General features: G+C 44.0%; 1 protein-coding gene across 3 annotated transcripts in view; it reads left to right on the top strand.

Moving 5' to 3' along the window:
• MDGA1 (MAM domain containing glycosylphosphatidylinositol anchor 1) overlaps positions 1 to 22044 on the top strand; it is a 148443-nt gene that overhangs the window by 2403 nt on the left and 123996 nt on the right. The window contains exon 1 of one of the 3 annotated variants that reach the window (XM_068185478.1): positions 3931 to 4026. The exons of the other annotated variants lie outside the window; for them this stretch is intronic. The gene's annotated coding sequence lies outside the window, so the exon portion shown is untranslated. Of the gene's footprint in view, positions 1 to 3930; positions 4027 to 22044 lie in introns of those variants that run through there. 3 annotated transcript variants of the gene reach the window in all.

Here is a 22044-nt window from a genome sequence, read left to right as displayed (position 1 = left end):
AAATAGAGGGTGTTTAGCTTCCTTTATTTTTTTTCTTTCTTCTTCTCAGTATATGTGTTTTCTCCCAGTCTGCATATCCAGATGAAAATTCTATGACCCTTGAAAGGCTGGAAAGATGAGGAGTAGAATGAGTGTGTGGTACAGAAACCTGGTCAGGGCATATAATTTAATCTTTTGAAACAGGTAATCTGCTTCTAATTGAACTTTTATTATTTCACTTCAGTGTTTTTACTGCTGAATAGCTACCTGTCAGTTGCTGTAGAATGGACTCACTGCTTAGGATTGTCGCAAGAGGGACAGAGCTTAAAACCAGGTTTGCTTAAATGTGCTTTAGAGGGTTGCCTGTTGTATTTTTTCATACACTTCAGTGAACTTGCATTTGACAAAGTTGCTACCATTAGATCTTCAGAATAACTTACTAATGTTTTTGTCTTTTTCTGTCAGAGAGAGATTAAAGAAGCTGTGTACAAAAGAAAGCACAGATGCATACATACACTAAGATGAAGGCATCCTTTTAAGCCAAAATGGTCCACTACTTCTATCTGTTCCCTTACTTAACTACACAAAGGGGAAATCTAGTGTCTTCCTTCCTCTTCCCACCCCTACCTCTTCAAACTATCGAACAACAGAAGCCTTGATACGCAGATGTCGCTGAGTGCAGCCCAGAGCAGTGTCTCGTGGAATCAGCACGCTGCAAACTTGGATGGTGACTAATAGTTTTCATATTGTCCTTCCAATTCTGCCTTCAGTCTGCTACCCTGGGCTGATTTCATGCCTTCTGCAGCCAGCGCTGTTTCTTTGGATGTGAGGTTGCTGTTACTGATGGCTCAAGCAGAGCTGGATTAGTATTGTTATATGTGCAAAAATAAATAAAAAGCAGGATTAGAAATTAGTCCCACTGCCTCCCCCTCCACTCAGGGTTTTCCCCGATACTGGTTTCTTGCCATAGCATTGAGCTGTACTTCAGCATTCTGTGTTGAGAATGTCGATCTCACATGGTACTTAATGTAAAAATTATGGGAACTCATGTGTCACGGTTCAGATCTCTTTTCCTGCCTTTGCATATTGGCAGTGGAGACTGGAGGAGGCATCTATATGGATCTATAAATATATTTTACTTTAGCAAATCTCCAGAGATTAAATCAGATTAAACAAGATAAAGTATCCATGTGATGTACCCTTTAAGTAATGCACCCACATGAAAGCGCACAAAAGGCCTCTGTCTGGGAGAGCAGAGTTGTTGGAGAGGTTTATTGAGATGAATGGTATAAATAAAATGTGTATAAGGGGGGTTCTGGGAAAGGAGCATTTGCAATTGAGGTGCAATTTAATTAGGAGTCAAGGTGCTTTTTGCCTGCTACCTGAAGAGGCTTGTTATAGAAATTGGCATTTGTTGCAATGACTGAAGTGTGTCTGAAACCCTCTTCTCATTAGCTGATCCCATTCTTTTAGCCTTGTTTGTTGCAGTGAGACAAGGCTGACCTGATGGGGAAGGCAATTCAGCAGGCTGCCAAGAGGCAACTTTTATCAGCCCTTTGTGGTAGCCTGTTTCCCAGACTGAATGTGCTTTTCAGTCCTAGTGTGTTAATGCTGCTCGTCAAGATGAGAAGCCAACTATAATAGATCTCTAGAAAATGTCCGAATTGAGGAGGAGGAAGGAAGAGGTAAGGTGACAAGGAGACTTGCCCTTCAAGGCTTGGAGTTATCAACAGTCAAAAGACTGTAAGTTAGACTGAGAGGGGAGGATTGGGGCGTGGTGGTGGCATTCAAAGGGAAAAGCATGCCTCTTGCCTCCCACTCTGCCTTCTAGACTCGAGGACTTGGGTATCTCTGGTTTGGTGTGCACAGTGCTGTTGCTCTGCTTGCTCCATGTGCAGTGTATAATTAAGATTTCAAGGTTGTCTTGCAATTAGCACAGTCCCACTGCTCAGCAGCAGCCTTTCAGGCAGAATAAGTGGGATGTTTTGTCTTCTGCTTCTCCTAATTCAACTGCAGAAAAGATATTGCAGGAATGGGCATCACTGTGTGTGGTGAGGGGCTACGTATAGCAAGGTGATGGAAATGTTTAGGCTGGGCAGCAAAGAAAGCTGCCTGGCACCATGATCAGAGGGACTGGATGGGCTGCACTTGAAACTGGTGGGGTGAAGCATTTGGAGTGTCAGGTAGTCCTGCCCTGGCCTCAGAGGTGAGGAATAAATGACCTGTTAAGGCTCTTTGTTTTAAGAGACACCATCACATTGAATCATCCCTGAGATGCCACTACAGTCAGCAAAAAAACAAAAAACAAACAAACAAACCCCCCCCCAAAAAAAAAAAACCCAACTAGTGGAAGAATGTGTTCTTTTGTCTGTGATGGAGGAGTGTCAGTAAAACATATCCAGTGTTTAGGCTATAAGCATACACACTTTTTCATTTCATGTACACATGACATGATTTGTTTCCTGCTCCTTTTATCTGTTTTATCTGGTTTTTTTTGGTTTTTTTTTTTGGTTGTTTTTTAAGTAAAAAACACTTTTCCGAGAGTTTTTTTAATGTAGAATGCAGTCTACATATAGGGTGCAAGAGGCACCCTCTTGCAACCTATATGCCTCCATATCTTGTGCTGACAGGGGCACAGGCACTCTAATGTCACCTGGAGCCTGCTGATCTGAATCCATCCCTCTTACAAGCCTCTGCCTAGAATTGTTTTGCCAGCAGTAACAGGGGGCCAAGACATGGAGCTCTTTGAGTACCTTGCTGTCATTTCAGTGCATTGCTGGCTAAAGGAATGATGGACCTGGCTCCTGTGAGCCACTTCTTGGCTGATTGTGATTGTGTTGGGAAAATGCAATGCTTGAGCATAGTGGCCCTCCAAACAAAATGTGTGTGTGTGTACATATATATACATGGATGTACACATATCCTTTGTGCTCAATCATTTCTTTTTGTTGTCCACCTCTTAAATCTGTGTTGGCCTAGGCTGTATAGTCTTTTGAGGAATGAGTTTTCTAACTGGAGCGCCATAGGACGAGTTTCACCAGTGGACTGGGTTGGTCCAAGATTTGCATAGTTCTTGATCAGCTCTTATAGGTCAAGGCATTAAATCTGTCCAGCTCAGTGCTTCAGAATACCTTGCTGTTCTTCAGTTATAATGTGTCGGATTCACTCTTCTGTGACACTAGAGCCTCTGGTTTTAGGTCAGGTCAGTAGCTTCACACACCAGATAAGCTCTCAATTGACTTTAATATGCAGTACTAGAAAACTGACATTATCCTCTTGACAGGTTGTTTGCAACTTGCTGGATGAAGTCAACATATTTCACTATAGGTGTCATCAGAAACTACCATCCTATGCTAATTTTTGTGGGAACATGAAGACAGATGTTGAATAATTTGACATGAGCAGCACAGCTTTTAAAATTATCGCCATGTCAGGTTCACACTGGAGTTTCTGAAATATATATATATGATTTCAGATGAGTTTGAAAGAGGGGGGGGAGGTGGGTGTAGTAAGTGATTCCCAATAAGTGAAAGATGCAGCAGAAGTTGGCCCTGGAGGTTCAAGAAAGTAATTCAGTAGTGGCAGTAAGGGGTGCTATGCTGCTGAGGCTGCTGTTCTTATTTTGAAGTAAAGATAAAAATTATTTCCATGCTGGTAACTCAGGGATCTTGTGACACTTCCCATCAACCAGAAGCCCTACAGTTTTGCCTGTGTTTTGATGAGTTACTGCTATTCTGCTTGCTTGAATAGCATGATTTCAGGCTTCCAGTCCCTCTCTCCATACACACTGTGCTCTCTTGGTTCATTAAGCATAGTCTATTAGCATTAAGCTAAGAACCATGCCTGCATGGCTGTGGCTTGTTATCAGGAGGGCAGAGGTGGTGGGGTGGGGGAAAATTGCCTTCTGCCCAGTGCCAGTGTGCTGATAAAAGCAATAGAGATGCATTTCTACTAGTGAAAGACAGCTTGGGGTGGAATGTGTTTCTTACTCTGTTCATGGAAATGTCCCAAGCCCTACCTGCAAAAGGCTTCTTTAGGTGGCATAAGGTAAGTCCATAGGCAACTGGTTTGTGTGTGTATCTTCATTGGTGAAGTTCTCATCAGGTGAGATGCTGGTATTTTTTGTGCAGAGGGGTTGCTGTATTGTGTTGTCAGAAGGGGCAGTGCTTTGCTGTGGGGAAGATGAGCCCTCTAGACAAGAGACAGTGGATAATGTTGGTTTGTTCTTGGAAAGGCAGTGGGTGCCCACATCTGGTGATACAATATGTGTTTCTTTAGGCCATACCAGGTAGCCTAGATCTTAGGTATGCTGAAACTGTTAAGAAAACTTTGAGACCATTTCTGGTCTTAAGCAGTCAAGGTGAACACACCAAGCGCCTGCGTCCCAGATACTTTCTGCTGATAATCATCCTGTGGTGTGGTACAGGTTTAAATTCAAAAGGGTAAGATGTGCCAGTGTCTCCTGGACTTGTGGAGGAAAGGGGAGAGCTGTGGCATTGACACCATACAGCAGAATGCTGATCTTGGAAGGCCTTCAGGATCTATCAGAGAGAGTGATGTGTTGAGAAGTGGAAAAGGAGGATTTGTGTATTTTATGTCTCTGTGCCCATGTTTAACTGGTGAGATCTCTGCTCTTGTAGGATCCAAAGTACTTGGATTTGAAAAGAAAAAGAACTCTTATCTGCCCCTCATTTGGGGAAGGAGATTGAAGAAACAACAAAAGTTTGTTTCTTATAGCTAAACACTTGCCTACTGTTCAGAAGAAGAAATTAAATGTGTGACAATCCATGAGCTGAGACTCAAAAGTGCTGCATTAAAGAGCTAGGAAAGAGCTCGAGAAGTGGAGGAGGAAAAGGAGATCCTGGGCTACAGCTGATCTGGTCTCAATGAAATTCAAGTGGGAGAAGGGCTGTTACCACCAGGTTAGCTGGGATGGGAGGCCGAGAGCCTTTGTGCCCAGTGTCAGGTGTTTCTCGGAACGAAGGTTTAGACTCCTGCTTATTTTCTGTGACTTCTGCCCACGCAGAAAGCGCCGCTGCAGGCGGTTCCTGCTTCCCCTTCGACCCGAGGAAGAGGCTGCCCGTCCTTCCCAGTCCTGCCGGCGGCTCCTCTCCAGCTGCGGCTGCGGAGCACATCTGGGCGGCGGGGCCGCGCCTCCGCCGCTGCCCGGCAGAGGGAGGCGTGGCGCGGCCCCGGCGCGGTGCCCGGCCAGCGCCCCTTTCCCGGCAGAGAGGGGCCGGGACCTCCACGGGACACGCTCCCGCTGCGGCAGCAGCCGCGTCCCGGCCGGACACGCGTGGGGCGGGCTGAGCGGCCCCGGGTGCCGGGCTGCACGGGGAGCGCCCGCGGGCGGCTCGTTCTTCCCGTGGCCACCTCGGCGAACTTCGGGCGGGATCCAGCTGTTCATCTTCCCGGCGTCTTCCCGGAGGCTGTGTGGGAACGATCGCCTGGGATGGAGCTGCCGCGTCCCGGTTTTGGCGCTGGCTGCCTGCGTGTGTTTTTGCATCTGTCCCGGGTTTGTTTTAGAATCTGGAGCTCTGTCAAATTGTACCCAAGCACTACATAACCACACCCCTTCCCCCCCTCCCCCTTTTTTTTTTAACATTTCCCCCTTTTTATTTGTTTTCCTCCCTCATTCCGCTCTCTCCTGGATTATGAACGTGCCAGTGCACGTCCACTCTTTCTTGTCCATTTCCAAATAAAGATTATATAAAAAAGTGAGTGCAGGCCTCTTAAATCCTTCTTTAGGTTTTCCCTCATTTTTTTCTTTTATTTTTATTTTTATTTTTTTTTTCTTAACATATCTGTGTAGTTGTGGTTTTGGGAATTTTTTTTTGGGTTTTTTTTTTTTGGTTTGTTTTTTTGTTTTGTTTTGTTTTGTTTTTTGTAAAGGCTTTGGTTTGGTTGGTTTTGGTTCTTAAAAAGGTCGGATTAAAGCACTCTGAATGAATATGAGGGAAGAGGGGTACTCATGCATGGCCTTGCTCTGGGAGAGGAAGAAAAGATGGCAAGGTGACATCTGACTATTGGGCTTTCAAATTCTCAGTTGAAGTCATTAGTGCTGTGATATATCTATAGCCTTGGTTCTGTGACGCAGCAGAGCTGAGTGGCCCACAGCAGAGTTAGAGGATTGATGCTGGTTCTTTGGCCCCTGGAAAACAGGGCTTAGGGGCCCTAGCCCAGAGCAACATTGTCTTCTGAGCATTGTGGCTACCTGCAGGGAGTTGTTGTATCACTATATTTGCCATGCTGTATCCAAGGTTGGCTTCTGACTACTAAAGTTTTAGTTTTAATGTCCAGATACTATGGCCCATGGCTGGAAAAGGAGACACCTAAAGTTAATCAGGGAAGTAGAGAGGCAGCTGAATATAAATTATTAGTTCTTTAAATATTCCACTTTTTCTTTTAGACTAGGCAAAATGGTTACTCCAGTGTGTGCTTGTGACTGTATTCCCAAAATGAAGAGGGAGCTTTATGGATCTAGTAATGCTTGAACTCCTCTGAGAAGGATGCTCCTTCTGCAAAGCACTCAGTGTTCTCAGTATTGTGCTAGCAAGGAACAGCTGTGTAGACACAGTTATGTATTTCAGCAGTTGTGAATAGACCAGGACAGCCCACTGGGGACAGCCGTTGTGCTGGAGTGGCCTGGTGATGTGAAGTCACCAGCCCTACTCTGTGAGCAGGTCACGGCTCTGTGATGGGCTGCAGACCTCCAGGGACAGGGTGCATTGAGGCGGGAAGCAAGGACCTCAAGCAGCTTTTATTGCTCTAGCCAGCCTCTTGCTTTCTTGTGGCTCCTTTTTCACTCCTGCTGCAAATCACTCATGGCTGTTACCCTTGCACAGAGGAGACACCACCAATGGAACTAAAAATCCTCCTGGCTGTGATCTGCTGGCTTGTGGTTTCTCTCCACTGTGAGCTGTAGCACAGGACAAATGGCATCCAGATACTTTTGCTGGGTTCCCGTAAATGGAAATGTCAGGGTGAGGATAGCAATTGACAAAGGTGCAGTAAGAACGGCAGTTTCTGAAGACAAATAAGCAAATGTTGCCTAAAGAAGAACTGACAAAACATTGAAAGCTGAAGTCACACTGTGAGAAAAGCTTTAGAATGTCTGCAGGTGGACATTTAATACAAGAGTAACTGCTTGCTATTGCTGCTTCTGTTTCAGAAGGAAATGGTCCTTCACTAATTAGCGTAAATTGTTTTAAAATAAATGTGAATGTGAATCTTGTGCATCTCTGGTGTGCCTTTGTGATGAAATAAAAAGGAAAAAGAAAGATGTGATTCAGACAGATGTTTGAGAAATGTGTCAAAATGGGTTTTGCTTACAAATACTGTTTCACCTTCTGGTGCTTGTTGCATGCCTTGCATGGCAGAAAAAGGGATTTGTAGATTTAGAGTGAAGAATGAGTGTATTTTCCTAAGTTTAATAAATGAATTATTCTGACTTGGAGCATTCCTCAAAATAGCAGAACAGTGAGAAGTTGAGGCTCATAAAAGTAGCCTGAGCAGCAAGAGCTAGCTGGTGATGGGAGACTGAATTCCCCTGCCAGTCATGTGAATACAGCTGGGGTGTTAAGAATATTTAACTGGTTGGGGCATCTGCAGTTGATAGACCCTGAAAATCCTTCTCACAGTGTACATGTAGGATTTCTTGTAGGCTTATGTGTCTCCCATCCCTTTAGTATCTATGAACTTCCACCTTTACAATGCTTCTGTTGCCTGGTTATTCCACTCTGCGTTGGGGAAATGAGATGGAGATTAAGTGATTTGCCGATGGTAGAATGGAGAATCGAACATTAGCAAAGTTTTAACCATCATTTTCTCTCTGGTAGAGTGCAGTTGGTATTAAGTGCAATCCCTGTGGCTGATAGATCCAAGGTAAATACATCCTCAGTAAGAAGGCATAAGCCATTGAAAATAGGCTCTGATCCAGTTATCACCGAATCAAGCTTTTTTAGCAAGAGAACAAAACATGTTTTTTCGTTCACTACTAATTTAGCTCATCTTTGACATGGGTTAGAATTTATTTTAGGACATCCTTTGGAGGTCTTCTAGAAGTTGAGCACCGGGAGAGACAAATCTTTCAGTTGTGGGTACACACATGGCTTTGCTGTGCGTGGATCTGCAGAAGGATCAGTTTTGGAAACTGTTGACTCACTGCAACAATTTAAATTATTTTGAACTTGATCAAAGAAGCAGTATTTCTTGCTATGGAGAACTTCTGTCATGAATGGAGAAGGTTAAATGACTGTTGATGGTACCCAGTGGAAAGACAGAAAGGCTGTGTTTGCCATGAAGAAGCAAAAATTTGGGATGGGAAGAAAAGCAGGTACATGATTAGGGACAGCGCCTAGGACAAAGGAGAAGTTGTGATATCAAGTGCTATGACTCTAAAATATGGCTGGGTGCCAGAGCCGAGCACAGCTTTTGAAGAAGCAAAAGGGATATATGAGTATTCCAACACATTTTGTCATTTTAGGTATGTGCTAAACCATATTCTTAGTTTTCTTACAAGTATGAAGACAGAGAGAAATTTCTAGTGCTTGTTTCCCAAATGCTAATGAAGACCAAAAGGACTTGGTGTCAGTGGTATTTGTTTGACAATTTGACTTGTGGTGCACATACAATAACGCCTACGGAGAAGTAGGACTGTGACTTGTGGGTGCATTCTTGAGCTAGCTTTAAATTCACAATTTTGGTTACTGATTGCAGTGCAGCAGTAACAGCATGGAGCTCAGCCTGACTTGTCCTTTAGCCACTCATGCAACATCCTGAGTGAACCCTGTGGTGTGTGCTGAGCCCCTGTGCCTGGGGTCACCCAGCAGCAACATACTGCGCTTGACCCCTTGATGAATAAACTCTGGGGCACCTACACCAAGTTCATGCTTCTTTCTGGGTTGCAGTGAGAACAAGTAGAGTTGACTCAACTCCTGCTTGTGCCACTGGATGAGAATCCTGTAAATCCAACTAGCTGGCTTATTGTGGGGTGCAGTTTGAAGTTTGATGGCTGCAGCAGTTTAGCTGCAGCAATCCCACAGCTGCAAAATCCAGCAAGACAAATGCCAGGGTTCTTCTTGATCTGTGGTGTCTTTCAAGCAAGCATAGATGCAGGAGTGTAAACTGGCTTAATGCAGTTTTCTGTGGTGAAAGAGAACCTCTGAACAGTAGGTCTGGAATTAATCTTTAATTTTGAAAAGCTATTTCTGAATAACTCCTTGCATAGCCTCCTGCATTTAACAGTGATTAAGTTTCTAAATTGATTTTTCAAAATAGGATAGTCAAGCTCCTGTACTGTGTTGCTGCGTTTGAAGATGTTACCCATAGAAACTAAGCCCCAGCTTTGGTTAAACTAGCATGATAATAGTTTGTGTTCTGGCTGGTCAAATGATAAGCAGCTCAGCACTTTCATCCTTATTTCACCAGAAAAATGCAATTGACAGTGGAGAGTGACTGTTTACTATGATGTGCATGGTTAATACCATAAATCTTTCATATTGGAATGTTGGGTGAGAGGCATGAATATCACCACAACAAACTGAAGGAAGCAATTTGTTATGTATTTGTAGTTGGTAATCAGGCTTGGAACTCCATGTAGAAGAATAAATTAGCCAAAGTGAATGTTAGTTACTGAAACCAGAAATCACTCTGGCATTTGCTAAGCCTTGGCAAAGATGCCATGCTGATTTTTGCAGATCACAATGAGCATATGTACCTGCTTGTGGCTGATGGTTATTCCAAGTGGCCAGCAGTAGTGTGTGTGCTGCTTGACAAACAGTTCTGCTTCTTGGATTATTATGGAGACATTTCAAAGTATGTTTGCAGCATATGGCTTGCTTAAGGAGATGGTTTTAGATAGGAGATGTTGGGTAAAAGACAGTAGATCAGCTGCTTATCACTCAGCTTCAGTTGTGGCAGCAGGGCATTTTGTACGGACAGTTAAAAGAGCAGCAGAGAAAACTGAGGAACCAGCCCCACATCACAGCATCGCAAACTTTGTTTTCTTGCATAGAACAGTGTGCTGTAAAGCTCCAGCAGAACTAGAGGTTAATTTAAGAATTACATTTGATTGTCTCAAAGCAAGTCTAGAGGAAGCAGAAAATGAGGATGTTGGAGGAAGGAATCCACGCTTATGAGCTTTTTGCTTGCTAGCCCTAAATCAAAACTTTGCAGAAGGAGGAAACAAGGGAAAATGCCAAAAAGTACTAGGATCTGTGATGTGCATGGTGAGGTGGACAGGGAAATGACAAAGAAATGTTTCTAGCTATTGCTGGATATAAAAAAAAATAGAAAAGAGAGAGAGGAAAAAAAAAGAAAGAAATGGATGCTGTTGATGGTGTGTAAGTTTGAGGAATGAGAATATTTCTTTCTTTCATTGATCTCACGATAATACGCATGACATTGTTGCTGTTGAAAATGAAGGATTGGAAGAGAAAGTGAGAACTGCCATCCCCATCAGGCAGAAGCCTTCCCTGAACAGGATTGCACATCTGCCAGAAAGCAGCAGTTGTAAGTTCAGGATCATGTAAAAGGGGTCTTATGTTAGCACCTCCATTGCAAGAAAAAGGGGGATAAATGTAACATTTGTGTATGTACTTCAAGACTCTTTTTTTAGGGTCCCAGATGTGATGTGAGCATTTCTGTTGTCTGTGGGTAAACACATGTAGGTGACACCAAGGCTGGAGCCCAAATCCCAGGTCAAATGAGTGATAGTTTGTAATTAAGGGTATCAGTTGCTGAACTAATTGATTTTTCCTGAAATGTTTTTCTCCCTCTTTATCTGATCACGTGAGTCATAGTTGCTTTTCGAGGCATATTTGGCTGATTAGATTTTTGTTGATATCTTAGCTCTCATATGTGCTTTGTCACACCTGCTCACCTTGATGACACAGATGACTTTTTGTTTGTTAGCCCAGAAGTGATGCTGCTACAGGGGCGTGAGCAGGCAGCCCTTGTGCCTTTGATCTGACAGCAAAAGCTTCTGGACAAACTCTGACTCAAGCCTCTGCTACTGCCTGACCAGGAGAAACGCTTGAGTTTCCTCAGATCCTCAGGGAAAAAAGAAGTTAGAAGTAGGGTTGAGGAAATCTTAGAGGATTCACTTTCCTGGATACAATTTTTGCTCTGCTGTGCTACTCCTGTAGATAGTATTTTCATTCTGAGACAAGGGAGTTAAATCCAACTGAGCAGTTGCTCTCATAAAAATGCTGGCCTAAAATGCTACACATAATGGATCCTGTTGCTGTCAGTCTTTCTTTATGACATTTTTATTTTAAAGACTTAAGTGTAAGCCGAGTAGAAGAAAACCCAAAACATAACAACTGGCAACAAATAAACTAACTTTAAATCACAAAAAAAAAAAAAAAAAAAAAGTTAAAATCTGTCTGTTTCTTCTGCCCTTCTGCTTGTGTGAATAGAAGGTGGTGTGCCATATCTCTGTCTCGGACAGAGGTTTTGGAGATGAAGTTGGTGATTTCAGTGAGGTGATTTTATCAGGATGTGAAGGGAGGGGTCATAGACAGGGCAGCCACAGTTTTTGTGTGGTATCCTGCCTTAGTAGTTTACAGTTTTCATGGACATCTGATTTTTTCCCCCCCACCCCATCATCATTAAATTTTCACTCAAGACATTTTTAAACTTCAGTTTAGTTTCCACTTGGCTGCATTGGTGAGCATCTTTTCATCACTGCCTGGTTGCTGTGGTCACTGCTCTGCTGTCACTCAGGCACCTCCTGAGCTGCTTCTGGAGAACCTGACCACAGATCTGTCATCAGATCACAGAACATCCTGGAGTGCGATCCCCCTTCAAGAAAGTGTGCTGGCTTTGTCTAACCAGAGTGCAGAGCCTCGAGACTTAGCTTCCAGGTAACATGCTGCCAGAGAGGCCAAGCGCTGTAGTCACTGGTTTTTGGATCTGCTTTCTGAGATGGTCATTTCTGCAGGGGGATTTCTTGTTTCTCTTGGTTTGAAAAGTGTCTGGGCACTTGGATTTCAAACATCATTACTCTGGAGGACTTTGATTGTGCTTGTGATTATTCCAGAATGGGATAATTCTTATACTTGAACTTCAGAGCTTAACTCTCTGCAAGTCATGCCCCCACTACCATTGGCCAGTCTGGAATACTGGGAAAAGCAGTCTTTCCTACCCGAAGAGTTTTTTGGCTCTTTTATCTGATATGTGATGCCATTCAAATATCTTTTTCTAGTGGCTGCAGGCCTGTTTGTCCTTGATATTTTAAAATGAATTTGAAGTAGCTGTCAAGAATTATTTGGATTTCTTTTTTATTTTCTCCATCCTTTGCTTTCCCACAGGATTGCTATGACAGAATAAGAGGAAATTTTCCTTTCTGTTGCTTAATTGCACTACAGTTGTTGAAGTTTTTTCTCCTTGCCTTTGTTACCTATGTTTGTTCCCTAACTTTTCTGGTGTCCTTAAACAGTGCAGCTAGAAGGAAGGGACATAAATAGAGCTAGTGCTCAGGATGTCACTTTGTTTTGGAGATAAGGGTCTGCTGAGGGGGAAATCTTTGTCCCATTGTCACCACTGACTTCCCATCTGCCTTCTCTCTTTCCTCAGTTCCTGTTGCTTCACCTTCGGAATTCTTCCTGAATTCGCTGTGCTTAAAATAATACTTGTTTGAACAATAAAAACTCTATTAAAGGGGTACATTATTTTAAATACATATATTGGCTCTGTGAGAGAGGGGTTTGCAGAGGAAGGGACTGTGTACTTTAGCACATAAAGAGAGTATGTCAACAAAAGAGGTCTGCAACTGAAGAAAACCCTTTTCCTCTGCTTCCTGCATGCTAATTCCAGATACAATGGAAATTCCTATGGCTGAAGCAGCAGCAGAGAAAACCCAAATGATGCCTTTATACTGAGTTGCAACACTGAAGGCAAACAGCAGCTGGAAGCTTGGTTTGTTCTTTTTGTATGAATAAGATTAAATAGCAGTCACAGTGCTCATGAGGGGTATTTTCCTGACCCTCTTCCACAAAGCTTTTGAACACTTGTGGAGAAGCACAGAGTGCCTTCAGCACCTGCTAAAGGAATGGTGACTGGAAAGCTCAGCACAGCAGAGAAACAGCTGAGAAAGACCTGGGTATAATGTGTTTAGATTGCCCTGCATCCCGAGTGGATGGACTTCTCTGCTGTGCCCATGTCTCTCCTTTCCTTTCTGTTAATGTTTTTGTATTTATTTGTACACTTTTGACATTAAATGTTTCATCTCACTGGGGTGAGAACCTGGCCTGGTGGTTGTGATGGAGGGCCTGGGCTTAAGGACTCCTGGGTCTCTTGGGGACTGTGTGTGACATCAGATGTGATCTGAGGCAGGGCTGAAGTCTTCCAGGGCTGCTTCTGTAGCCACAGCAGCAATCTCTACTGTAGTGTTTGCGGGTGTGAGTTTTCGTCACTGCTTCCATTTTAGAGCAAGAGTGAGAGAGCAAACTTACTGTCAGCTGCTTTGGGGATGTTTTCCTGTCAAATAGCTTTTCAGATTCCCAGTGCTCCCTTATTCTGTCCTCCTTCCTAGACACTTCTTTCCTGCTTCACCTTCTTCCTTGTCCAACTAAATGTGTTGATTTACATGTACCATTCAGTTAATGATATTCCTAACACAGGCATTATTGCTACTATTACCTTTATTTTTTTTTTTTATTTTTATTGCCTCTTTCTTGGGCAGATACATTCCCAGATCACTTGTCCATCATCTCATCACCCTCCAAGAAGGTCTGTGAGTGCTTCTGGAGCTGGTGTGTCTCCTGTAGCACTGCCCTGCCTGGTGGGGCTCAGCTGGGCCAGGTTACCTCTCAGCCCAGTGCTGATGCTGGGACAAAGCCAAAACTCAACTTCCACATGTTCCAGGACAGAATAACCCCCAGACACTAAACTTCCCTAAATGGAGAAAGAAGCTGTCTCCACAAGTTACTTTTGTGCTCTTAATGTTCATTGCGGCTGGCTCAGTGTATTGTTGTTTCTTGGGTAACCAGTGAGTAATACATCCAGATCTGCAGTTCTTCTGCAGCATCTGGGGATGGTTAGGTTGAGTAGTGCTAAGTGCAGTCCTTTTTGCAGAAGAAAAGAATTGCATATGGCTCTCACCTACTTAAATTATAGAATGACCTTCCTTTTTTATCTTTCAGGAGTCTCAGGAACATGACTTTTCCCCCTTTCACAGCTGGTCTGTTCTTCCTCCCCAGTATTTGGAGGCTCTCCCCCAGGAGCGTGCAGCCCCTTGGATGGCAGCCAGGTGCCTTAGATGAAGAGTGCAGTTGTAGGCACTGCGGCAAAGGCATCACTCATCCATTTGGGAATAACTGCTTTTGTCTCTGATAATCTGCTAGATTTCTCTAGAATCCCTGCCTGGGGAAAGCTGTGACATTTTGTGTTGTGTTGGGAGCTCTGTGGTCACCTTCCCAGAAGCTCTTTCTGGGTTTTATGGTCCTCAAGGAGGGATATGGTAGAGTAACTTCCTACTGGGGAAAATCAACACTGTAAACAGAGCAGAGAGGGAAATATATGTTTGTTTTTAAAGGAAAAAAAGTTCTGTTTCATTGGGACTGAGCTTGCAGCTAGTTAATGGTAACTTTCCATTCCTCTTTGGTTTTTCTGGGAGATAGCAAGGTCCAGAGATTTATATCTCCACCAAAGTAATGGTAATTGAGGCCTCAGTCTGAATCTCAGTAAAAGGACTGACAAAAATTCCTGCTGCCTGGATTGCAGCCTGGTTTAGAGGCCCTAAACCATAAAAACCCTTGTTAATTTCTGATAGCATCTGCAATAATGGAACAAATCTTAAAAATCAACCAAACCAAACCAAGTAAGTCAGAAGAAAAATATATGCTAACAGGTCTGATGTCCATGATAGTCCTTCTCAGTGGTTTTGGTGTTTACCTTTTTTGATACATCATCAAGTTTACATCTGTTTTTGTGTGTGGTTACTTCATGGAATGATTGAGGTTGGAAGGGACCTCTGAAAGTCACCTGGTCCAGCCCTCTGCTCAAAGCAGAGCTATTTTGATGTTAGAAGTTAAGGCAAGATGTTAAATACCTCATCCAGATGAACTTGATCTTCCCTGAGCATGGATGGTCCACATGCTTTCTGGGCCCCCCCTACTGGTGCTTGACCCATATGGTGAAATAGATTCTGTCTTTAGAAATGCAAATTTCCTGTGTTGTGTCTGGTGGGTTTTGCCTTTCTTTTTTACTGTGCATCACTGAGGAGAGTCTGACTCTGTGTCCATCTTTCTTTCATCCACCCCTTTCCCAATTAAGCAATACCAGTAAGTTCTGCCCTGTCTTTTTTTAACACTTAGGAAAATACCAAACCAGCCAACCAAAGAAACCCACCCACATTTTTCTCAGCTTTTCTTCATATACTGTATGCTCCACCTGCCTTGCCATTTTGATGGTCCTTCACTGGACTTGATCCAGTTTCACATACTGTAAGTGCAGCTTTCTGAAAAAATATCTATTCTATTTTCTTTCATTAAGGTTGTCTTTGCTACTTGGTATTTATGGCCTATCCTCCTCTTTAGAGTTCCTTGATTAACATGCTGTAATTAGCAAACTCCCACTGTAGTCTGCTACAGGCAAAGAGGGAAACTGAAGATGTGCTGGTAGACATTTGTACATATTCCATTATGTGCAGCATAATGTGTGGTGACAGTTATACTTAGTAGTCTTCCATGGGTGTAACATAAAGATTAAACAAACATGGGGTTAGAGACAGTGAGAAAGGGTATTAAACCCCTTGACCACATATCACAGGGAGTAAAATAGCTCTGTATGTATGTATGTCTGTAAGTATGCACTTGCATGTGTATTTTCATGTATATATTATATATATATATATATATATATATTTACTTATTAGACGCACAAGTGATTATGCAGGGTTGCCCTTGGGATACCCAGTCTGTTTCCTTGAACAGAAAGCAGGGAATGTCCAGCAGATGCCCTGTGCTGTGTGCCAAGTCAAAAGAAGAGGGTCCTGTCCCCAGTGTGTAGCAGTAAATGACTGGGTAGGAAGAAAGACATGCAGTTTCTCAGGGAAGCTTTATAAAGAGGATGATGTGAGGTTCTGCTCAAACTGTTTCATTCGAAGCCACTTGTGGTGTGTTAATGTAACAGGGGGACCTCTTCTCACGTTGAATGCTCAGGTTTCTTTACATTTGGAGTTCTCCATCGGTGCCCGGCTGGTGGCTTTGCTTCACAGCATGATGTGCAGGAGCAGGAAGCTGAAGATTGAGTTGTGCTTTCACTCTTCATTTGACACAATTGTAGGTGGCATGAAGAGTGGGATGCTGGGGTAGGAAGTAGAAGGAATGATTTTACTCCCACTGAATTTTATCTGGGCAATATGCCCTATCTGAACAGTTGGTTTGGAAGCTTTTTTTATTTTTTTTTAATATGCTTAGTATCTGTGATCTATTTCTCTGTCTCTCCCCTTCTTGTAGGGCCATTTCCAAATTAAAATGAAATAGGCTCTAAACCAGCAAGAAAGGATTAGGAAGTTGGGATGGTTCATGTGTTCAGCTGTCAGAAACACAGCACTGAATCTCTGTGAAAGGCAGCATTTTGATTGTCCCTTTGCTGGTGAAGTCTTTCAAAGAACAGGATTACTTCTGGTGTCTGTGTAGCTCTCTCTGCATCTGAAATATAGCCCAGGTGTGGTTACACATGCCCGTTGCTACCAACACGGAATGAAAGGCCTGAGCTGTTGTTATTGCGCTTGTTGTTACTATTATTATGTTAAATTCCTGGCACTGAACCATTGCTACTGACCTCTTGGAGTTTCTGAGAGGGAGTGTGCAGCTGAGTCTCCATCCTACTTTGAAGATTTTTTTTTAAATTGTTTGCATATCACTTTTTTGAGGGGGATGTATAGAAATCTTGCTGTTGCTCCTGAACTATTCTCCTCTGAGGGAGTGGTAGTGCTGCAGTGTCACTAGAAAATATTAATGCATGTAAACATGTTTCAAAAGGCATTACATCTTCCTGTACGTACTTTATTATATTCCCACAAATCTGACTAGACTTGATAGATAGGTAACCAGGGAGCAAGGATGGGGGAAGCATGCTAGAGAGGGAAGGAGGGAAGAGGGAGTGAAATAAACACAAACCTGCTGTAATTCAAAACAAGATAAAATCAGATTGTGTGCTTTGGCTAATTTTCTTATTCAGGTATCGATCCAGTGGCTGCTCCAGAGTCTATTAGCAGTCAGCCAGTGAAAATATTTCCCATCGGGGGCTCTGACCTGAGATGGGGGTGAATCTATAGCAATTTGTTCAAACAGAGGAAAGCTTTTTCCTCTGATTTGTATTCCAATTTGCACAGCCTACAGAGGGGGGCCCTGTCGTGGGGGTTTGCAGGGTGGTATTTCTCAAGTGGGAATCAAGCTTGAGCCAGGTAACTGGCTGAAAAAAAAGCCTGGATAAACTCTGAGCTGGGCACCCTCCATGTGTCTCCTTGGGCTGTCTGGGCACTGCAGCAGGCTTGCCTGAGAGGGCAGTGGGACCCTTTGCTGCATCCCCTCAGCATGTCAAAGCTGCCCTGCAAGGAGAAAGCTGCCCTTCCTGCAGCCTTTTAAAGAGATGGAGAGAGAGGGTAAAAGTGGTTTCTGCCTCATGTACATCCTTCCCTCCACGTGTGGCCAGGATCAGGTTTCCTTTGAGGGTGGCTGGATGGCTCTCTCCACAGCTGGGTTTCAGCCTGGCTGAGCTGTGCTCTGTAACTGGTTTGACCCCAGTTTTTTCCTGCTGGAGAGGGCCAGTGTGGGTAGTGCTTCTCAAGTTAAGAGCCTGCTACAGGGGTTGCTGGATCCCAATGCTTTCTTGGAGTATGACAGAAGCTTCCTGATAACAAGAAGCTTGAGGTCCCAGCTTTCACCCAAAGATGTGCTGAAGGTGCCATAGAGTCGTGGAGCTCTCCTTCTGACTCCTTCCTGTTGGGTGCCTGTTCCATGATTGCTTTAGAAGTAATCCAGACAAGGAAATAGAGTCTCAATGTCCCTTAAATCCAGATGCTGAAGCTGTCAAGATCTTCCAGAAATCTTGGTGGTGAAAAAGCTGATGAGGTTAGGAAGACTCATGGCTTCCAGTGCCTTTTGGGTCTACAGCAGGTCTGATGCCAACTGTTTCCTGCCAGCCCCATGCCAGCTTGGATATCTCCAAGCTTGGTTTAGCCTGTCTGTTGTGCCATCAAGGCAGCTGTAGAGTTGTGGTTGGAGGGATGTGCAACAGGGTTGTGTCTTGAAATATGTAAGAAGTATTTTTCACTTCTAAACTTAGCTCCCTGACTAAGCTCCTGGTCCTTAGGTCTGTATTGGGCTTCCACATTACTGTGTGACACCATGCTGCCTGTTTTCCATTAATTGCCCAAACGTGGGAGCATGAGTTGGAAAATCTGTTTAGTAAAGGTGGGAAGAGGGGGAAACCATTCTTTGTATAAAAAAACAAGGATAAGAGTAGGAGGGAGTGACAGGGAGATGTTGCTTTTAGCTTTCAAAATCAGCTGGAATTCTCCTCAGCCTTGTTTATACTTGCTTTAATTTAGTGTTGGTCACAGAAACACTTAGAGGGAGGAAGGAGGCAGGAAGGCAGAAATAAATAATGACTTTAAGTCTTAAATCTGTGCAATTTTTAAACCACAAATTTATTTTTGACTTGGCCATAATTTTCAGGGAACCAGCCTGAGTACCAGGGAGAGCAGTAACTCCAGCTTTGAGAAAGAATGAAAAAGTTTATGAGATTTTAAAGCAGTCAGGAAGAGATCCCTGCAGTTGATGGCATGAGGGGAATGTGCATGGGGACAATGACAGCAGCATTTTGTAATATTTAGGAGAGTATTTAACAGTATTGGGGCCAGGGAATGAGCTGATGCTGCTTAGCAGAAGGCTTGTTACAGTGCTGGAGGGGAGGGCTGGCAGAGAACAGGCTCTTTCTGCCCAGCTGGCAAGGGTGCTGGCTGCTGCAGAAGGGCTGCCAGTCACATTCCCAAGGGAAGGAGAGCCCCGCTCCTCCAGCTTGTATCATGGCTTTCTGGACAACAGGCAGAGCAACTGCTGTGCCAGGCTTTTTGAGCAGGCTACAGGGAGACAATTAAAATCCAAGGTACCACTTGCTTGACATGCACCAGTGATTGGCTCCCATTAGGTGCTGGATTTTATGCCTTTCATGCCAGCTAATTGGTCCAATGCCTGCCCTAAGCATGACCAGTGTCCTGGGCTTCAGCAGAAAGGGGAATGACTCATGAAACAGAGCTGTCAAACTCCAGGTCCTTGGCCTTGCTTTGAATGTGTTGCCCTTTCATTCCACTGTCTCCTTCTTCCTGGACTGTGGCACAAGCTGTAGGAGGGAACTGAACTGTCTCTATTAACAGTTAATTTTGAAGTCTTGGTTCCTGTAGCAAAGCAAGCAAGCTTTGCTTTGGTAGTGTGCTGAGGAGAGGAAACTCAGCTGGTATCAGGTTGTCTGCTTGCTCCCATGGGGGGATGTGGTGCAGAGCACCAAGCAGCAGCCTGACAGGAGAGGACTGCTGGGATAGCAGCAGGCAGGAAGGCATTAGGAGCTGCCTTGCCTTGGTTGTAGGGAGAAAATGCTGGGAGTGACCCTTGCTGAAGGAAGTGGGTTAGGGAGGGATAGTGCTCACAAGTTATCATAAGGACTTAAGGAAACTTTTCTCCAATTAACATTTAACGTTTAGTAGCATATATTGTGGAGTATGGCTTGGAAATTACTACTGGGAAAGTAATATGGGGTGTGTATAGAAGCCAAGTGTGTCCTTGGGATGCACAGCACAGTTTGTCACAGGTCCCCAGAATAACACCCTCTTGGTGTTCCTGCTGTTGTGCAAGACGGATTCATCATATTTCTCCTGGGAAGGATATCAGGCTCTGTCTGGTTCAGGACTACAGCAAACAGCACCTGCTTCCTCTACCACCCCTGCAGATGTCTATTCGTGTGTTCCTTTTAATGTCTTGTGTAGTGTGTTTCTTTTTTATGAAGCGACACCACTGGCAGTGTTATTTCCCCAGGAATATGAGAGGAAGTCTTCCTTACAGGCTCCACTCACATCTGCCTATTTACATGCTTGCCTGCCCACATTACTGGGGGTTTGATGTGACTCAGGGAGAGGGCACTGCTCGACTCAGAGTCTCTTCCAGTTCTGAGTCTTATGCTGCCCAACGTGTGTATGCACATGTGGGACTGCATCTCTCTCCTTGCCTGGGTCTGATGCCATGGCACCAGAGTCATCAACTCCCTTCAATGGCCCTTTCTCTTGACCCTGTGCCATGGTTTAACCCCAGCCAACAACTAAGCACCACAAAGCCACTCATTCACTCCTGCTGTGTGGGGAGGTAGAGAGAACTCCACCTCCTTTGGAAGAACAAAGAGGAGGAAACTCATGGATTGAGTTAAAGGCAGTTTAATAGGGACAGAAAAAACTGTGCATGCAAGCAAAGAAAAACAAGGAATTAATTCACTGTTTCCCATGGGCAGGCAGTTGCTCAGCCATCCCCAGGAAAACAGAGCTCCAGCATGCGTAATGGTGCCTTTGGGAAGGTAAAACACAGCAACTCCAAATGTCCCCACTTCCTCCCCTCCTTCTTCCCCCAGCTTTATATACTGAGCACGATGCTGTATGGTGTGGAATGTCCCTTTAGTCAGCTGTCCTGGCTGTGTCCCTGTCCAGCTTTGTGTACACCCCCAGCCCCATTGCTGGTGATGAGCAGGAAAGACCTTGATGTTGTGCACTGATCAGCAATGAAGAAAACATCCCTGTGTTATCACATGTTTGTGATATGAATGTTTGTGTGATATAGGATGCTTGTGCTGTTGTAATATAGGATGTTTGTGCTGTTTCCAGCACAAACCCAAAACAGGTCATAGTAGCTATTATGAAGATAATTAACTCTATCCCAGCCAAACTCAGCACATTCTTCATCCCTTAAAAATACTCTTTGTAGTGCTCAGGTCCCATACCATCCAATGCACCTCCCTTCCTACCCTTTTGGTATAATTCATAGTTACCATTCCCATAGCTGATGGACCAGCCCTGTGAAAGGTCTGCAGAATGTCCATAAATGTCTACAAAATGTCCATTGAGTTCATTCAGTCCATGAGTTCTGGTTCCATCTGTTACAGAGTTGTATGGACTTACTGGACACCAAAGCCAACTCAGGTCATGGCACTGCTTCATTTGCCCTGCTCCTTGAAAGGCTTGTCTTCCATTGGTTCAGGTGGTTCCTGCTGTAGTAATTCCTCTGACATGCAGCTAGAATCATGTTACCTTTAAATCATTGTAACTCATTGTATTTCCATAAGAATCTCCATCAGATCTTTTGGCTCCCAGCTTGGATGCTTCCTGCTTCTTCACCAGCCTTGTATCTGCATAAGAGGCATGATTTAGTTATGGAAGGGATTGTGGGCATGGAGAGAAGAAAAAGGTTTGAGAAACGTAATCCAAAGAAACTTAAGGCAATTCTCATGCTACAGGATGAAACTTGCTCTTTATACCACATCTATTCTTATCTTAGATACAGAGCACAGAACTGAGTTTTAACTATTCTCTTGTCTTTCAACAAAATATCATCCCCCTGGAGAGCAGAGACTTGCTTTTCCCAAGGCAGGGCTGATGCTGCTCCCTATTGTTCTCTCTCTGAGAGTAACCTTAATTCTCTCCAAACAACTGAAGCAGGCTATTTTTTTCCCCTATTCTTTGCCGAAACTACCCACTAATTTTCCAGCCTCATTTGGGCTTGGCAGCCAGCAGCATTAGGCAGGAAGGTATTGGAAAGAAAGCAGCATGTATGCCTTGAGCCAGATAAACCTGGAATTTCTACTTGTCATGATGCCCTGAGAAATCTATTTACAGACCTGTCTAGTTCCAGTGGCCTCCTGGGGTGAGTCCTTCCCAGAGCACTCACACACCCCAGGAGAACTAACAGCTTAGGATGGGGCTGTGTCTGGGCTAAAATTCCCCACTGCTTCCTACCCTCCTCAACCCATGACACCAGCCAGTGACATCAGCCTTAAAGCTACTGAAAATGTGCCTTC

Source organism: Anomalospiza imberbis, chromosome 3 (genome assembly GCF_031753505.1).
Source record: "Anomalospiza imberbis isolate Cuckoo-Finch-1a 21T00152 chromosome 3, ASM3175350v1, whole genome shotgun sequence".
Classification (NCBI taxonomy): domain Eukaryota; kingdom Metazoa; phylum Chordata; class Aves; order Passeriformes; family Viduidae; genus Anomalospiza; species Anomalospiza imberbis.
The sequence above is the reverse complement of the archived record's forward strand: the minus strand, read 5'-3'. Positions and strand labels throughout refer to the sequence as shown.